We start from the raw sequence: 19851 nt of genomic DNA on the forward strand, positions 1-19851 counted from the left end.
TATTGTACACCTGAAACTAATATAACATTGTGTTTTAACCATACTGGAATTAAAATTGAAAACGTAATTTAAAAAAGCCATTGCACTTAATAGCTAATAAGGGAACACAGATGTATTGAAAAATTCCAAGTCATATCATATACAAATAATGAATAAAGATTCACAATCTTTCTAGACAATTCTTTCTAAAGAACAGAGATTAAAAAATTCAGATTCAAACAGATTCAAAACTATTTCTAAAGAATAGGGTAGATTCAAAAGGGTAATAAACATTTTATGCTACAGAAAATTTTAGTGGGATGTATTTCTTTAAAAACAAAAAGCACAATTTAATCTTCATGTAAGAGGCATGAAAGCCCTTCAAGGGCTAATCTTTACTACTGTATGTCTGATGAATATTATAACAATATTATTGGCTAATCATTCACTAATATGTGAGCCAGATGGGCGACAGAGAGACAATCTATATATTCTAAGAAGGAGAAAGAGAGGTTTAAATAAATTATGAGACAACCATTGGTGAGATATTATGGCTCAGTTTAAAATGTTAAATATGAAGACAAATACAAACGATACAATATTAGGTGTAACTGCAGGATGCAGAAGAATTTAATGTTGATAGGGAGATAGCACAATGCCTTGGAAACTGTAAGCTCTAAGGTCAGACAACACTGGGTCTAAATCCTGGCAACACCAATACAGAATTGGGCCAGCCAAGAATTAGGGAGAGCATTTCACCTTCCCTAAGTGTGAATTTTTTATCCTTAAAATGACTGTAATAATTCCTCTTATATGGGCCTATTATTCTAAGTATAAGGATGATAACAGCTACATTTATATGGTGTTTCCTGAATGCGAGGTATTTTTCTCAATACTTCGTAATTATAATACTATTTAATATTCTCAACAACTGCTTCATGTAAGTGCCCATTTTACAGTGGCGGAAATTAAGGCACACTGAGATTGCATAACTCTTCCAAGGTTGTAAAGCCAGTAAGTGGCAGAACTAAAGCCAGTGATAGCTATTTTTTTGTTAATGTTATTAAGAATAGCCTGCTGACTTTAAGAATTATAAGAGAAGCTAGGAAAATCTCCTTCTACACATACTTTTTAACTCAAGTACAAGAAATTATATAACTAGGATATGTTAATAAGTATAATTCAATCCAGAGAGTGAAAAGCCTCAAACTTTTCCTCCAAAATAGCATACTATCTGGAAAACAAGATAAAAAAATTAATGCTTAATTTTTTTTTTACATTTAATGAAGTGACTTTTGGTTCTATTCCAAGATGGTAAAGATGTCTGTGCCTCCCACTAAGAATAGCTAAAAGCGCTGGACACTCTGTATAAAACAAATATAAGAAGACTGTGAAAGGTAAAAAGAAAAAGCAGAGCTGCTAGTAATCTAGGAACTAAAGGAATAACATAACAGTGAGTTCTTTGAGTTTTGTTTTTGCCTCATATATCTCAGAAAGAAAAAGAACAACAGAAAAAGCAAAAATATGAGTAAACACACAATAGAATTTTCCTTCTTTTCTCGAGTTTTCTACATTATATTTTGATAATGTATTTCATGGTTTTAAATATATGCAGAGGGAATATTTAAGACTATTATATTATAAATTACAGACAGTAATAGGACTACAGAGAGGTAAAGTTTCTACATTTCCCTCAAACTGGTAAAACATCAATGTCAGTAGAGGGTGATAAATTATGTACCTTTAAGGTTATACTTAAAGCAACTACTAAAACATCTATACAAAGAGATATACTTAGTAACGTTTAGCAATATAATCATTAGAGGTTTCATAGAGAGTAAGTTTTACAGTCAACTGGAAGAGTGTTTACCCACTTCATCTACTTTTTAGCTGTGACTGTGACCAAATTATTTAATCTCTTTGTAAATTAGTTAAGAACATTCATTTTAAACCAATTAGGGTAGAACATATTAGCTATAATTATTATAGCTATTATTATAATATTTTGATTGAGTCAGACTATTAACTCTGGTTTATTTATTTTGCTAGTTTATTTTTCTTCATGTTTATTTATTTTTGAGAAAGAGAGACAGAGTGTGAGCAGAAGAGGGGCAGAGAGAGAGGGAGACACAGACTCAGAAGGAGGCTCCAGGCTCTTGAGCTGTCAGCACAGAGCCCAACATGGGGTTTGAACTCACAAACTATGAGGTCATGACCTGAGCCAAAGTCAGACACTTAACTGACTGAGCCACCCAGGTGCCCCTTAACTTGCTAGTTTAAATGAATATTTATAGTAGTCTTGAACTGAGATATTTGTATAAAGTGCTAGTCGGTGCCTAGCATGTAGAATGGGCTTAATAAATAAAAGCTATGATTATTTATTAGTAAACAAAAAGCAATGGGTTGGCCTTTCTTTATTTCCATAGATTCTCAACCACAAGACGTATAACTTCCTTTACATTAGTCTCGGAAATTATTTTTTTGGATTTGACACCAAAAATAAAGGCAACAAAAGGAAAAATAAACAAATGGGACATCAAACTAAAAAGTTTCTATGCAGCAAAAGAAACCATCAACAAAATGAAAAGACAACCTAAGGAATGGGATATAACGTTTGCTAGACATATACCTGATAAGGGATTAATATCCAAAATATATAAGGATCTGAACATATTTTCCCAAAAATGACATATAAATGGCCAACAGGCACTAGAAAAGTTGCTCCCTTTTGGTAGGAATGCCACCTGGTGCAGCCACTCTGGAAAACAGTACAGAGGTTCCTCAAAAAGCTAAAAATAACACAACACTACAATTCAGCAATTGTACTATTAGGTATTTACCCGAAGGACACAAAAATATAGATTTGAAGGGGTATATGCACCCCAACGTTTATAGCAATAGCCAAACTATGGAAAGAGCCCAAATGTGCATTGACTGATGAATGGATAAAGAAGATATGGTATATATAATATAATGGAATATTACATGGCCATCCAAAAGAATGAAATCTTGCCATTTGCAACATGGATTGAGCTAGAATATAATATGCTACATGAAATAAGTCAATCAGAGAGACAAATACCACATGATTTCATTCATATGTGGAATTCAAGAAACAAAACAGATGAATATATATATGGGAAGGGGGGAAAAGAAAAGAGGGAAACAAACCACAAGAGACTCAACAATAGAGAACAAATGGAGGGTTGATGGAGGGAGGGAGGCGGGAGATGGGCTAGATGGGTGATGAGTATTAAGGAGGACACTTGTTGTGATGAGCACTGAGTGTTGTATGTAAGTGATGAGTCACTGAATTCTACTCCTTAAGCCAATATTGCACTGTATGTTAACTGAATTTTAAATTAAAAAAAAAAAAAAGGTGTTCTACATCACAAATCATCAGCAAAATGCAAATAAAAACCACAATGCGGTATCACCTCACACCTGTTAGAATGGCTATTATCAAAAAGACAGAGATAACAAGTGCTGATGAAGATGTAGAGAAAAGGGAACCAAGTGCATTGTTGATAGGAATATAAGTTGGTGCAGCCACCATGGAAAACAGTATGGAGGATCCACAAAAAATTAACAATAGAACTACCATACAATTAGCAACTCTACTTCTGAGTATTTATCCAAAGGAAGCAAAATCAGTATCTCAAAAATATATCTGCATCCCCACTTTCACTGCAATATTATTTACCATAGCCAAAAGAGAGAACCTAAGTGCCATTGACAGAAGAATGGAAAAAGAAAATGTGGTATACAGTTGATCCTTGAACAACATGGGTTTGAACTGCACAAGTCCACTTATTTGGAAAATTTTAAATATATACATATATTTAAAATATTAATGTATATTAATTATAGCATTTCTGACAACATGGATAGACCTGGGAGGCATTAAGCTAACTGAAATTAGGCACACAGAGACAGACACAGAGTGTATGATCTCACTTTCATGAGAATCTTAAAAAATTCAAACTCATAGATACAGAGAAGAGAAGGTGGTTACTAGAGACAGGACTTGTGAGGTGAGCACACTAAGTGAAGGTGGTCATAAAATACAAACTTCTAGTTATAAGATAATTAAGTCCAAGGAAAAAAAACTCCTAACATTATCCCTGTACTTTTTTAAAAAGTAAAGACAAAGTATTTTATTGTTCTATATATGTATGATGTTATATAATTTATACTTTCAATTTATGATTTATCCCCCCCCCAAAAACTATCAATTATGATTCCTACCCTATTACAGATGACAAACTGTAGCTCAAAGGTATTAAATAATTTGCTTAAAGCATTTACAAAGCTAATATATGCTAAGGTCAGACTACAGGTCTTCTGTCTCTAAATTTAATTCCCTTTTCAAAACACTATCAGATATGAAAACATATTTAAAGTCACAAAATTAGTAACTAGAGGATACAGGATTTGAAACCAAGTAGGTGAGCCCTTGTGCCTAAGACTATTATGCTATTGATGCAAATTATTAAAATATAGATAGATGTTCAAGCTCATCAGCATTCAAGATACACTAAAGCACATCAAATTAGAAATATTAGATATAGGAGAGGGAGCCAAGATGGCAGAACAGCATGGAAATTTCTTGTGTGTCTAACATCCATGAAAAACAGCCAGACCAACACTAAACCATCTTGCACACCTAGAGAACTGATCTGAGGATTAACACAACAATCTGCACAACCTGAACCACAGAATTCAGCAGATACATGGCAAGGAGAGGTGAACTGGGGGAGAGAAGCCACAGAAGGCAGGGAGCCGCTTCTGTGAGCAGAGAGAGGATGGAAATGGGGGGGGGGGGAGGGGGTGGAATATGGGAAAGGCAGCCCTCCCCAAAAGCAGCTGGAGAGAAAGTAAAAAATTGGAAACAGCCACAGGGAATAAACTAAAAAAGGAGAGGGTTTAAATTCCATTAAGACTATAAACAGGGAAAGCACAAAGGCTGCAACTCCGCAGCTCAATACCTGGCAGTGCTCTGGTGGGAAGGGCAAATCCCCAAGAGCAGAGTGGGGTCCGGGAGGTTCTCGGGCCACACGGGGAAAAGCAGTTCCACTGCTGGAAGGACATTTGGTAGAGACTGTGAGGCCACCTGGTCCCAGCAGATCCCAGAGAACGAACGGCCACATTTGCTGGGGCTGAAACAAGGTTGTTAAGGGTGAAGCCTAGTGCCAGATGTGTGTTGTGATTTTCCATAGTCCCTGAAACACTGCTGCTACACTATCTCACGAACTTTTTCTGGAGCAGGCTGGCACCTGGCCACAATCTCTGGGCATCAGCACCAGCACGGCCCCGCGAACTTTCCTGGGGGCGTCCAGCATTCGGCCATTGCTCAGTGAGACCTTCTGCAGAGGGGCAGAACAGGTCAAAGACGCAGTCCCTCAGAAGTAAGGGGGCAGGGAAAACAGCCGCATCTGAGACAAAACTCGGGAGAAAGGTACTACCTGGGGTTTGGTCACAGACAGTGTAAAAGCAGGGAGTGGACAAGAGCTGAAGACAAAGAACAAGTGCACGATTGCTCATTAGGGAGAAGAGAATTCCGATACTAGAGACTGGATTGCTGGGTGACGCCATTTTCACCGCTCCCATGCATATGCACCTACAAGTGCCACAACAATCCACCCCAGTAAGCTAGAAGCGCCATCTAGTGGAGAACGGAGCTGTTACACTAACCCCCGCCCTACTGGGCCAACCTCGCTCTTCAAGAACAGAAGTCTCACCACCTGCTTACTTTATGGTCTATAAAGTCCTTCACAGTCTGACTTCTAGGGGAAAATGAGGTAATTTCAGTGGTATTTTAGTCTGTTAGCAGGTCCATCTATTCAATTTTCTTTCTTTTTCTTTTTCTCATTTCTTTCCTTTTTTTGAATACAGAGAGAAAAAAATTAATTTTATTTTCATTAAAAATATTTAACTTTTTTTCTACTATATTCTTTACTTATGTGTAAATTTTTTCAAATTTTACTTTACTTCCATCATTTCATTTTAGTCTACTTCAGTGCATTCATTTTTTCAAATTTTCAAACGATTTGTTTCCCCCCCCCGCCCTTTTTTCTCTAATCTATCAAGCCACTTTCAACACCCAAACCAAAACACACCTAGGATCTAGCATCATTTATTTGCTTTTGTGTGAGTGTGTGTTTTTAATTTTTTTATTTTAATTTTTTTTAATTTTAATTTTTTCTACTTCATTAATTGCTTTTCTCCCTTCAAAATGACGAAATGAAGGAATTCACCCCAAAACAAAGAGCAGGAAGAAACGACAGCCTGGGACTTAACCAGCACAGACACAAGCAAGATGTATGAACCAGAATTTAGAATCATGATAATAAGAATACTAGTTGGAGTCAAAAATAGATTACAATCCCTTTCTGCGGAGATAAAAGAAGTAAAAACTAGTCAGGATGAAATAAAAAATGCTAAAACTGAGCTGGAATCATGGATGGATGCCGCGGAGGCAAGGATGGATGAGGCAGAAGAGAGGATCAGCAATATACAGGACAAACTTATGGAAAATAAGGAAGCAGAAAAAAAGAGGGAGATTAAGGCAAAAGAGCACAATTTAAGAATTAGAAAAATTGGTGACTCATTTAAAAGGAACAACATCTGAATCACAGGGGTCCCAGAAGAGGAAGACAGAAAAATAGGGGCAGAAGGGTTATGTGAGCAAGTAAATCATAGTGGAAAACTTTCCTAACCTGGGAAAAGACACAGACATCAAAATCCAGGAAGCACAGAGGACCCCCATTAGATTCAACAAAAACCAACCATCAACAAGGCATATCATAGTCAAATTCAAAAAATACTCAGGCAAGGAAAGAATCATGAAAGCAGCAAGGGAAAAGAAGTCCTTAACCTACAAGGGAAGACAGATCAGGTTTGCAGCAGACCTATCCACAGAAACTTGGCAGGCCAGAAAGGAGTGGCAGGATATATTCAATGTGCTGAGTCAGAAAAATATGAAGCCAAGAATTCTTTATCCAGCAAGGCTGTCATTCAAAACAGAAGGAGAAATAAAAAGTTTCCCAAACAAAAATTAAACGAGTTTATGACCACTAAACCAGCCCTGCAAGAAATTTTAAGGGGGACTCTCTAAGGGGAGAAAAGATAGATACATAGATACATAGATACATAGATAGATAACTACCAAAAGCAACAAAGATTAGAAAGGACAAGAGAACACCACCAGAAACTCCAACTCTACAAGCAACATAATGGCAATAAATTCATATCTTTCAGACTCACTCTAAACGTCAATAGACTCAATGCTCCAATCAAAAGACACAGGGTAACAGAATGGATAAGAAAACAAGATCCATCTATATACTATTTACAAGAGACCCACTATAGACCTAAAGACACCTTCAGACTGAAAGTAAGGGGATGGAGAACCACCTATCATGCTAATGGTCAACAAAAGAAAGCCAGAGTAGCCATACTTATATCAGACAATCTAGACTTTAAAATAAAGACTGTATCAAGAGATGCAGAAGGGCATTATATCATAATCAAGGGGTCTATCCACCAAGAAGACCTGACAATTGTAAACATTTATGCGCCAAATTTGGCAGCACCCAAATATATAAATCAAGTAATCGCAAAGAAACTCATTGATAGTAATACCATAATAGTAGGAGACTTCAATACCCCACTCACAACAACGGACAGATCATCTAATAAAAAAATCAACAATGAAACAATGGCTTTGAATGACACACTGGACCAGATGGACTTAACAGATATATTCAGAACATTTCATCCTAAAGCAGCAGAATATACATTCTTCTCCAGTGCACATGGAACGTTTTCCAGAACAGACCACATACTGGGACACAAATAAGCCCTCAGCAAGTACAAAAAGATCGAGATCTTATCGTGCATATTTTCAGACCACAACGCTATGAAACTCAAAATCAACCACAAGAAAAAATTTGGAAAGGTAACAAATACTTGGAGACTAAAGAACATCCTACTAAAGAACGAATGGGCTAACCAAGAAGTTAAAGAGGAAATTAAAAAGTTCATGGAAGCCAATGAAAATGATAACACCACAACCCAAAGCCTCTGGGACACAGCAAAGAGGAAAGCATATAGCAACCCAGGCCTTCCTAAAGAAGGAAGAAAGATCTCAGATACACAACCTAACCTTACACCTGAAAGAGCTGGAAAAAAACCAGCAAATAAATCCCAAAACCAGCAGAAGACAGGAAATAATAAAGATCAGAGCAGAAATTAATGCTATCGAAACCAAAAAAACCAGAACAGATCAATGAAACCAGAAGCTGGTTCTTTGAAAGAATTAACAAAATTGATAAACCACTAGCCAGTTTGATCAAAAAGAAAAAGGAAAGGACCCAAATAAATAAAATCAAGAATGAAAGAGGAGAGATCACAACCAACACAGCAGAAATAAAAAAAATAGTAAGAGAATATTATGAGCAATTACATGCCAATAAAATGGGCAATCTGGAAGAAATGGACAAATTCCTTGAAACATACACACTACCAAAACTGAAACAAAAAGAAATAGAAAATTTGAACACACCAATACCCAGTAAGGAAATCGAATTAGTAATCAAAAATCCAAAAAAAAACAAGAGACCAGGGCCAGATGACTTTCCAGGGAAATTCTACCAAACATCTAAGGAAGAGTTATCACCTAATCTCTTGAAGGTGTTCCAAAAAATAGAAATGGAAGGAAAACCCAAACTCATTCTATGAAGCCAGCATTACCTTGATTCCAAAACAAGACAGAGACCCCACTAAAAAGGAGAACTATAGACCAATTTCCCTGATGAACATGGATGCAAAAATCCCCAACAAGATATTAGGCAACCGGAACCAACAATACATTACAAAAATTATTCACCACGACCAAGTAGGATTTATACCTGGATGCAGGGCTGGTTCATTATCTGCAAAACAACTAATGTGATTCATCACATCAATAAAAGAAAGGACAAGAACCATATGATCCTTTCAATAGATGCAGAGAAAGCATCTGACAAAATACAACATCCTTTCTTGATAAAAACCCTCAAGAAAGTAGGGATAGAAGGATCATACCTCAAGATAATAAAAGCCATATATGAATGACCCAACGCTAATATCTTCAATGGGGAAAAACTGAGAGTTTTTCCCCTAAGGTCAGGAACAAGACAGGGAGGTCCACTCTCTCCACCGTTATTCAACACAGTATGGGAAGTCTTAGCTTCTGCAACCAGACAACACAGAGAAATAAAAGACATCCAAATCAGCCAGGAGATCAAACTTTCACTCTTTGCAAATGACATGATACTCTATATGGAAAACTCAAAAGATTCCACCAAAAAACTGCTAGAACTGATTCATGAATTCAGCAAAGTTGCAGGATATAAAATCAACACAAAGAAATCGGCTGCATTCCTATACACCAATAATGAAGCAACAGAAAGAGAAATCAAGGAATCAATCCCATTTACAATTGCATCAAAAACCATAAAATACCTAGGAATAAATCTAACCAAAGAGATGAAAATCTATACACTGAAAACTGTAGAAAGCTTATGAAAAAATTGAAGAAGACACAAAAAAATGGAAAAAGATTCCATGCTCCTGGATAGGAAGAACAAATATTGTTAAAATGTCGATACTACCCAAAGCAATCTACATATTCAATGCAATCCCTATCAAAATAACACCAGCATTCTTCACAGAACTACAACAAATAATCCTAAAATTTTTATGGAACCAGAAAAGACCCTGAATAGCCAAAGCAATCTTGAAAAAGAAAACCAAAGCAGGAGGCATCACAATCCCAGACTTCAAGCTATACTACAAAGCTGTAATCATCAAGACAGTATGGTACTGGCACAAGAACAGACACTCAGATCAATGGAACAGAATAGAGAACCCAGAAATGGACCCACAAATATATGGCCAACTAATCTTTGACAAAGCAGGAAAGAATATCCAATGGAATAAAGGCAGCCTCTTCAGCACGTGGGGCTGGGAAAACTGGACAGTGGCATGCAGAAGAATGAACCTGGACCACTTTTCTTACACTATACACAAAAATAAACTCAAAATGGATGAGAAACCTAAATGTAAGACAGGAAACCATCAAAATCCTCGAGGAGAAAGCAAGCAAAAACCTCTTTGATCTTGGCCGCAGCAACTTCTTACTCAACGTGTCTCCAGAGGCAAAGGGAAACAAAAGCAAAAATGAACTACTGGGACCTCATCAAAAAAAAATAAAATATCTTCTAATATTTTCATCAAATAAAAAGCTTCTGCACAGCGAAGGAAACAATCAGCAAAACTAAAAGGCAACCAACAGAATGGGAGAAGATATTTGCAAAAGGCCTATCAGATAAATGGTTAGTATCCAAAATCTACAAAGAACTTATCAAGCTCAACACCTAAAAAACAAAGAATCCAGTGAAGAAATGGGCACAAGAATAGACACTTCTCCAAACAAGACATCCAGATGGCCAACTGACACATGAAAAAATGCTCAACATCACTCATCATCAGGGAAATACAAGTGCAAACCACAATGAGATTCCACATTACACCCGTCAGAATTGCTAACATTAACAACTCAGGCAACAACAGATGTTGGCGAGGATGCGGAGAAAGAGGATCTCTTTTGCATTGTTGGTGGGAAGACAAGCTGGTGCAGCCACTCTGGAAAACAGTATGGAGGTTCCTCAAAAAACTAAAAATAGGACTATCTTACAACCCAGCAATTGCACTACTAGGTATTTATCCAAGGGATACAGGTGTGCTGTTTTGAAGGGACACGTGCACCCCAATGTTTATAGCAGTGTTATCAACAATAGCCAAAGTATGGAAAGAGCCCAAATGTCCACCGATGGATGAATGGATAAAGAAGATGTGGTGTATACATATATAATGGAGTATTACTTGGCAATCAAAAAGAATGAAATCTTACCATTTACAACTACATGGATGGAACTGGAGGGTATTATGCTAAGTAAAATTAGTCAGTGAAAGACAAAAATCATATGAATTCACTCACATGAGGACTTTAAGAGACAAAACAGGTGAACATAAGGGAAGGGATACAAAAATAATATAAACAGGGAGGGGGACAAAACAGAAGAGATTCATAAACATGGAGGACAAACAGAGGGCTACTGGAGGGGGTGTGGGAGGGGGGATGGGCTAAATGGGTAAGGAGCACTAAGGAATCTACTGAAATCATTGTTGCACTATATGCTAACTAATTTGGATGTAAATTTTAAAAAAATAAAATTTAAAAAAAGTGAAACGACAAACAAACAAAAAAAAAAAAAAAATAGCAGGGACAGCAATGTCCTGTGCCAAGTAGACACCAAATTAAAGTATTTAATAATAGTTACTATTTATGTAACAAATGCCCAGTTCTCCCTTGTCAAATCTTTCCAGTGCCAGCAAATGTCAAGATGCCCAAAATGTCCAACATAGAACCTTACCCTAAACATTCAGGGTGCTTTAGAGAAAAGAACGCAATTGCTATAGCTGTCACCACTCCTAGTTGAGGACACATTATTTCCTTTCTTCTTAAATTCTTCCATTTTTCCAAAGAAGGATTTAAAGGGGAAGGAAAATTATATTTGTAAAGTATTAACATCCTTATTGAAATATAATTCACACATCATAATTTACTCATTTAAAGTGCACAATTCAGTTGTGTATATTATTAATTGTTTAATTATGGGAAAATTGGCCAAAAAAAGAAATATTAAATATATATTAGTGAACATGTACTAAATACTAAAAAACTAATGATTATATAATGGAATATTATATTGTCATCACCAAAGGGAACTTATTATTGAAGATGATGTTTTTTCCCATAGAATGGAGATTTGAGGGTATGTAGTTATTTTCCACACCACTCGAGTTCTATGTACCTCCTAGGAAAATCTAAAAATAAAGATAAAAAAAGAAATAAGGTGACAAAAAGTGGCATGAGTAAAGTATGTACCATAATTAATATTTATTAACCTTTAAATAAAAATTAAACAGGGGCCCCTGGGTGGCTCAGTCGGTTAAGCACCGACCTGAGATCAGGTCATGATCTCACTGTTCATGGGTTTGAGCACTACTTCAGGCTCTGTACTGACAGCTCAGAGCCTGGAACCTGCTTCGGATTCTGTGTCTCCCTCTCTCTCTGCTCCTTCCCCACTCATGCTCTGTCTCTCTCTCTCTCTCTCTCTCTCTCTCTCTCTCAAAAATAAACATTAAAGAGCAAATTAAAAAATTTTTTAAATAAAAATTAATCAGAGATAAATGTAAAGGAATGAATAGATCCACAAGGTAAAAACAAAGGTAAAGAATATATAGCACGTCTAATAAATTACAGTGAAACATATCACCTTCTGCAGTCTTTCTAGACCTGTTATTCCATACTATCCAAATAAAACTAAAACAAAGATTGGGCAACATGACTAAAGAAATTGTAAAATTCTCAACTAAGGCATCTAAACATTTTTCCATCCAAAGCTACCGAATTAAATGTGTCAAATCAATTATTGTGGTGTCACAGAAACCATTAAAATGTGAGAGCCCAAGTATGAGGGCATATATAATTTTTTTGGAATCTTCTTTATGTAAAGAAGTGAACGAATATGGGGTACCTGGGTAGATAGTTGAGTGTCCGATCCCAGGGTCATGGGATCAAACCTCGTGTCAGGCTCCGCTCTGAGCAAGGGGCCTGCTTAGGATTCTCTCTCTTTCCCTCTGCCCCTTTCCCCTGCTTGTGATCTCTGTCTCCCTCTAAAAAAATAATTAATTAATTAATTAATTAATTAAATATATCAGTGATTTGCTGTGTAGGCTCCAAAATCTTTTCTCAACCTCTTCCACAGAAAATGGCTAATTCAATGTTCTCTAACATTTTTTTCAAATTTGTCAATCCAAAATTTTGAGAGAAGACACTTGAAGCGTCATTAACAAAAAGGAACTTACCAGTAAAAAAAAAACTACAAAGTTATATATACATCATTTAACAATAGCACAAGCCAACAACAGTAACCTATAAAAAGATGTTAATATTCTAAAGACAAGAATGACTTATGGCCCACCCATCAATTTCACCAGTTCTTCTAACTACCCCCAATATCCAACAAAACGTGATTTGATAACTAATTGTTCACATGTCACTGAACTATTAAATATTTTCTTTTTTCCCATAAAGTAAGTTTCATATTTCCTATTAATCTAATAAAATTTCACCAGTATGATCAACATAGATCCACAATCCCTTAGTCAGTTAGTGTTAGTCTCCAATTCTCTTTGTATTTTCAATCCCCTCTACACACACACCCCTAACACAAACCATTAAACCTCAAAAGTACTTTCTTATTTATACTGTTTCCCCTCAGTATAAGGATATGGTTTTGCACATTACAGAATACCCCAACACAACAGCAGCTTGGCTAAACAAGATTGAGGTTTACTTTTTCTTTTGTAAATATTGTCTAAAGATTAGCCATGTAGAGATGGTGTTTGCACAGTATCCTCAGGGACCCAAGTTTCTAACTTTCTCTTCTACCATTCTCCATCCCCAGTTTCCATCATCGAGATCACCTCACAGTCCAAAATGTTTGCTAAAGCTCCATTTATCATGCCTACAATAAAGGTCAAAAAGGAGAAACTGAATGACAAAATGGGATCACCTCCAGCTGAGTTACTGACCTTTACAAGCGCGCGCGCGCGCACACACACACACACACACACACACACACATACTTCTGCTTTTATCTCTTTTGCCAGTACTTAGTCACTCAGCTAGGAAATAGCCCTTCCTTCAAAGCTTCAATATGCCTACCTTTAAGGAAAAACAAAAAACAAAAACAAGAAAAATTCTATTAGTATAGAAGAGAAAAACAGGGGGCGCCTGGGTGGCTCAGTCGGTTAAGTGTCCGACTTCGGCTCAGGTCATGATCTCACGGTCCGGTCCGTGAGTTCAAGCCCCGCGTCGGGCTCTGTGCTGACAGCTCGGAGCCTGGAGCCTGCTTCAGATTCTGTGTCTCCCTCTCTCTCTGACCCTCCCCCATTCGTGCTCTGTCTCTCTCTGTCTCAAAAATAAATAAACATTAAAAAAAATTTAAAAAAAAAAAGGAGAAAAACAGATTTTAAGTTTGAGTAGAATACTAGCAGCCTGCATCATACATCCCTATTCATTTTTCACATCTTCTGAGTAACCCTTGATATTTGGGAGAAGTTTTGTATCGTATCTTTAATCAATACAGCTAATGTAAAAGCTTTCCCCACTAAATGCTTTTACTTCCTTGGCCATCTTTGGCGTGTGGCCAATCCCAAACTATACTGATACTACGATAGATACAGTTAAGATTACAATTCTGAAGTCTTATTGGATAGGATTTTTCATCTACCACATCTTGTGCATCATCTGGAATATAAAAGTTGATCTGTTTTGTACAAGTGACCTAATAGAATGCTGGAACTCACTCTGTGTCTTAACCAATTAGCAAATCAATGGAGCTCCAGTGTGGTATCTTTTCTTATAAATCTTGGATCTTATTCCACAGACACAATTACTGCATGATCAAAATTACCATCAATCCATTATAGTACTTCATATACTGAACATGTAGTAGGTCCCCATGCAAAGTGATCTATTTATTCAGTCAGGCCTCATAATAACCCTATTATGTTATTTTTGTTCATTTACAGAAAATAACAATAGCAAGCATTTATTGAGTATTTAGTATGTGCCAGGCTTACTCATAGCATTTTACAGATAAGTACTATTATTATCCGTAGATGAGGAAGAGAAGGCAATAAAGTTAGTAACTTGCCCAAAGTCACATAGCTTATAAGTAGCACAGCTAGAATGCATGTCCTCACAAACACTCCAGAGCCCACTCAATTAACTACTATACTATAATAATATCAAATAAACCAGCAGAGGTTAAGTAACTTGCCTAAGGTCACAAAACCAGGAGTCAAGATTCACAGATCTATCTTTTTGATTCCAAATGAATCAAAGCAATATGGTTTGACTGACCAAGGGATCATTACTCTTTAGGGGCAAAGTTACAAGAGAACAACACTATCAAAATAACAAACATAATCCATAAATTTCAACCATAACCAGTTTAGGAGGATGAAGTGCAGTGCATCCGTGCTGCCTAGGCAACACTACAGGTGACGCATCTCTTTTAGTAACAGACCAAAATAAAAGCAGCTTTGGCAAATGTTTCTAGTAACTACATTAGTTTGAATAATCATTCATATCTAAAAGATCTTGAATAATTAGATGTCTGTATTTTACATCTGCTGTCAAAAAATGAAAGAGTAAACAGCCTTCTACATCACATTCAAAGGATATATCTAAAAGCAGTAATTTTTAAAGACATTAGAAAAAGGTTTTAAGAAATAATAAAAAGTAACAGAATCAGACATTTTGTTGCCATCTGTCAGAACTCAGGAATTTATAGTTCTCTCACCTATAATTACAACCTTGACCCTCATCTTCTGAGAGATATGTATATTATGGCTATACATTTCTTAAGTATTTTTTTCTTAAGATTTATGATGTACAATTCTAATGCCAATCAAAAATGCCTGTGTTAAGCCTGAGCATACAACATATAAATCACAATGCTACTACTACTGGCTCATTTTCAAATACTCCCCTAAGAATTGCAAGTCTGTCTTCCAAGAACAGCATAGACACATAATGACTATCAGATGGAATACCTTGCATGTAGTACAGTAAATGAAATACTGTTAAGTATTAATGATAAAGAATTAAGCTCATGTCACCAACTGAATCAACATAAGCATGTCAGTCATTCACTCTTTCCTAAGGACCCCAAATCCTATAAAAAATTTTTTCAGCTCAATATACTGTTCTTCATCAAGCACATCCTTTTTTTCCGTTATTCCAGACTTAATGAGACATTCTCAATTAACTTCATATCAGTTCATGTTTATACTCTATTTCCAATTACCAATGTTTTAAAACTCATTGAAGGAATTTTAAAGAAATAATGAGCAGTACTGAACTTATACTATTTCAGTGTATCCTTAATAGATGAAACAAGACATTTTAAAAATATTTTTAGTGTTTATTTATTTATTTTTGAGAGAGACAGAAAGCAGGGGAGGGGAAGAGAGAGAGAATGGAAGGAAGAGAATCCCAAGCAGGCTCCACACACAGTGCAAAGCCAGACATGGGGCTCGATCCCACCACCACAAGCTCACGACCTGAGCCAATATCAAGTGTAAGCACTTAAACCAACTGGGCCACCCAGGTGCCCCAAAAATATTTTTATTAGTAAAAAGTTACTATTTATTTTAAGGGGTCTTTTTTATACTGATTCTGATAGAAAAGGAGGAAGGAAGCTTCGAAGGAAGGAAAGAAGGAAGGAAGGAAGGAAGGAAGAAAAGTATCATAAAACAGCAAGTGATCTTCAGTGAGGCATAAAAGTACCAAAAGGAATCAGCTATTATAAATCATTAGAATTACACCAACTTTAATTTAATGCATCAGTTGACTGGTAACTAATATTAGATGAGAAGCAGCCAAGGCAGCTTTTATTTACAGCTATGTGTGGAAGAATAACAGAAATGTTGTTGCTAAGATCAATTTAATTTAAGCAACATTTAAAAATGAGTTTTTACACATAATGGTATTTGAACACAATTTGAAATGAGCAGGATGTATCATTTGCTAAGAATATCATTCTTCATTTTAAAAGTGTTAAGAAATCTCTACTTTCACCACAAGGCAGTAATAGGACCCAGAATTAACCTTCCAAATGTAAACAACTAGAAAACTGGAAAAACTATGTATCTGACTTTGGAAAACAGGCAGCACCAAAAGGATTCCTAAAAAAAAAGAGGGGGGGGGGGAGGTGAGACCTATAATTACCTGGGGTTCTTTCTGAAAGCACTTTTGAAATTACAGTATGTTGAAGGGGAAAACCCAAAAGAGAGAGAGAGACAGAGAGAGAGAGAGAGAGAGAGAGACTCCCTTTAAATTACCTGAATAACAATCTATATGTGCATAGGCTGAAAACTCATAAGGTTGAGCAAAAACACGTTCTAGGAAAGAAAAATTATCAGGTTTTATTGATGATATGAGAGCTCACAGAGGGCCAAGAATCATTCAAGTTCTTAAAAGCAAGATAGAGTCCACTGAATCCTTGGTGCATTCAGTAAAGACACAAAGAGAGATCCACCTTAGTAATGAGGCTAAGAAAGTACAAGAGTAAAGGTTACCTCTAGAGCTGCCCTAGAAAACCTTAAACACATTAATATACATGGAAAGAGAAGGGGGAAGGAAATAAATTTGCTGCCACTGAGTCCATCTCAGAAAAGCTCAGTCTGAAAACTCTCCCTCACCTGCAGAGTGCTACATCACACCGCATGCTAGGTCATTCCATGTGCCATTTGGAAGAACAGCTGCCACTGCCATCACAGGAAAGGAGACCATGATGCCATGAGGCATTGCCATGACCAAGAATAAAGGTAGGGGTAAAAACAGGTACAGGGGTAAGATTGAAAATGACCCTGAAAAAAGCTGGTGTGTAAACAGGATGAATAAGTATAATTCAGTAATCAAAATGTTGGGAAATGTACAATTAGAAGCAATGTGTCTTGGTGGTGTGAAGAGGTTATGTCTTATGAACTTGTCTTATGTCTTATGAGGAAAATAATTTGAATAAATACCTCAGACATTATACTGGTCTGCCAGATGATGAGGATAACAAAGCTGATGTAATTTTAAAATACAATGCAGATGAAGGTATAAATCTGAAGGCATGTGGCAAGCTTCCAAAATATGCTGAAATCAATGAAACAGATACATTTGGCACTGGAGATGATGAAATCCAATTCGATGATACTAAAAATGATGATAAAGACCATGATGATATCTAAATTGAACTCAAATGTTTTATATTCCAAGTTTTCTAAGGATTAAATCCCAAAGGAGATCTGACTTCCTTCTTTTAAAAGTTAATCAGACTTTTATGTAGCTTAGTCATTTTATCACGGCATCCCTTTCCTAAATGAATACATGAACTCCTGATGCTCAATTCTTGGGAGCAATTCTTATGTCCTCCTGATTATTCTCTCATTAGTTAGATAAAAACTTTGATACTGTTAACAAGTAACTTTAAGAAGTAAACTTTCAGAGAATCCAATGTCTGATTCTAAAGTCCTATGTTCTTAATCATAACTCCATTTAAAAAGGGGGGGTAATGTCTACATGATAGTATATTAGAAGATTAATGGGAAATCCCATCATGCAAAAGAAAATGTTCCAGTGTAAAGAACACTGGAATAGGAATAACAATATCTGTCTTACAGATAAGAAAATCAAGGCATTTACGGGTGGATTAATGAATTAATTTAAAGGTGTTAATGGTGTCACACAGCCAGCAAGTATCAAAAAGGCAATTCAACCCAGCTACCTGATTCCAGATTCTACTGCAAGGTTTTCCACAGCCAAGTATCTTCCCATGTCTAGACCAGACATCTGAAACAAAAGGATCCCTATTAAGAGTAAGAATAAGAGATAATATCTTTGCCATTACAAGAACACTACTAATTAACAGTGACTTTGGAAGAATCATTCTACCTACCTAAAGAACTCACTTGTTTCCTATGATCTACAAAGACTTCCGCAGCTTGAAATATTTATAGTATGAACTTTAAAAGGCAGGGGTGGGGTGGGGTGGGGTGGGGGAATTCCTTCAAAATTCTCCCTCTTCTTTCATGAATTTATCCATATTTATCCAGTGCCCCACTCCTGCCATGTGTTGGGCACTACACTGAGTGCCAAGTATACAATGATGACAAAAGAGAGATAATCCCCTTTTTAGTGGATCACAGAATCTACTGGGAAAGGAAAAATGAGACAAATAATTACACAACTAATTTCTTATGTTCTAAAATATGCAGAGCCTACACCCAACACAGGGATTTTGAACCTGTTGTCTGAAACACACTTACCCAAATATACACCATAGTTCTTTCCTCATCAAATTCGGGTCACAACTCAAGTATTACCTTCTCAATAAAACTTTCCCTGACCATTCTACATAAAAATGGTACACTCCCCACTCCAACATTCCCTATCACCTTTCCTGATGTACTTACTTTTGTCTAGAATACTTATCACCATTAAACATTTGTTTGTTTAGTATCTGTATCCCCAGTGGAATATAAGATCCATAAGATCAATAATTTGTCTCTGTTGACTGGTATCACTCAAAGCCTAGAACAGTGCCTATCAGACACTAAATATTGTTGACTAATGAATAAATGAGTGCAATGAAGGAAAGCCTAAGCATGGTGGCAATGTATAAAAGGAGAAACCATTAATTTCATTAGACTAACATATACAAAATTATTATTGTATTTATGTATGTAAATAATACTATTTATAAATAGTATTATACTATAAAATATATATAAATAGTATTTATATAAATATAAATTTATATTTATATTTAAATATTTATATTTATATTTATAAATATAAATACATTTTATATATTTTATAAAATATAAAAATTTTATATTTAAATTTTTATATTTAAATTTTTTATTTTTATAAAATATAAAATATTTTATACTTTAATATAAAATTTATAAATTTTACATTAAAGGCAGGGTTGAATTGCCTTTTTGATACTTGCTGGCTGTGTGACACCATTAACACCTTTAAATTAATTCATTAATCCACCTGTAAATTTAAATATTTATATTTATATTTATATTTATATTTATAAATATATAAATAGTATTATACATAATACTAATATATAAATAGTATTTATAAATATATAAATAGTATTATACTATTTATATATAGTATTA

General features: G+C 35.7%; 1 protein-coding gene and 1 pseudogene across 14 annotated transcripts in view; one reads left to right on the top strand and one right to left on the bottom strand.

Moving 5' to 3' along the window:
* FUT8 (fucosyltransferase 8) overlaps window positions 1-19851 on the bottom strand; it is a 310019-nt gene that overhangs the window by 176766 nt on the left and 113402 nt on the right. For 8 of the 14 annotated variants that reach the window (XM_049612642.1, XM_049612647.1, XM_049612641.1 and 5 more), the window contains one exon: window positions 18441-18505. The exons of 5 other annotated variants lie outside the window; for them this stretch is intronic. The gene's annotated coding sequence lies outside the window, so the exon portion shown is untranslated. Of the gene's footprint in view, window positions 1-18440; window positions 18506-18611; window positions 18683-19851 lie in introns of those variants that run through there. One more of the 14 variants, XM_049612649.1, reaches the window with a different exon arrangement.
* Window positions 17478-18143, top strand: LOC125909439 (eukaryotic translation initiation factor 1A, X-chromosomal-like; annotated as a pseudogene).

Source organism: Panthera uncia, assembly GCF_023721935.1.
Source record: "Panthera uncia isolate 11264 chromosome B3 unlocalized genomic scaffold, Puncia_PCG_1.0 HiC_scaffold_1, whole genome shotgun sequence".
In the NCBI taxonomy this organism is placed as follows: domain Eukaryota; kingdom Metazoa; phylum Chordata; class Mammalia; order Carnivora; family Felidae; genus Panthera; species Panthera uncia.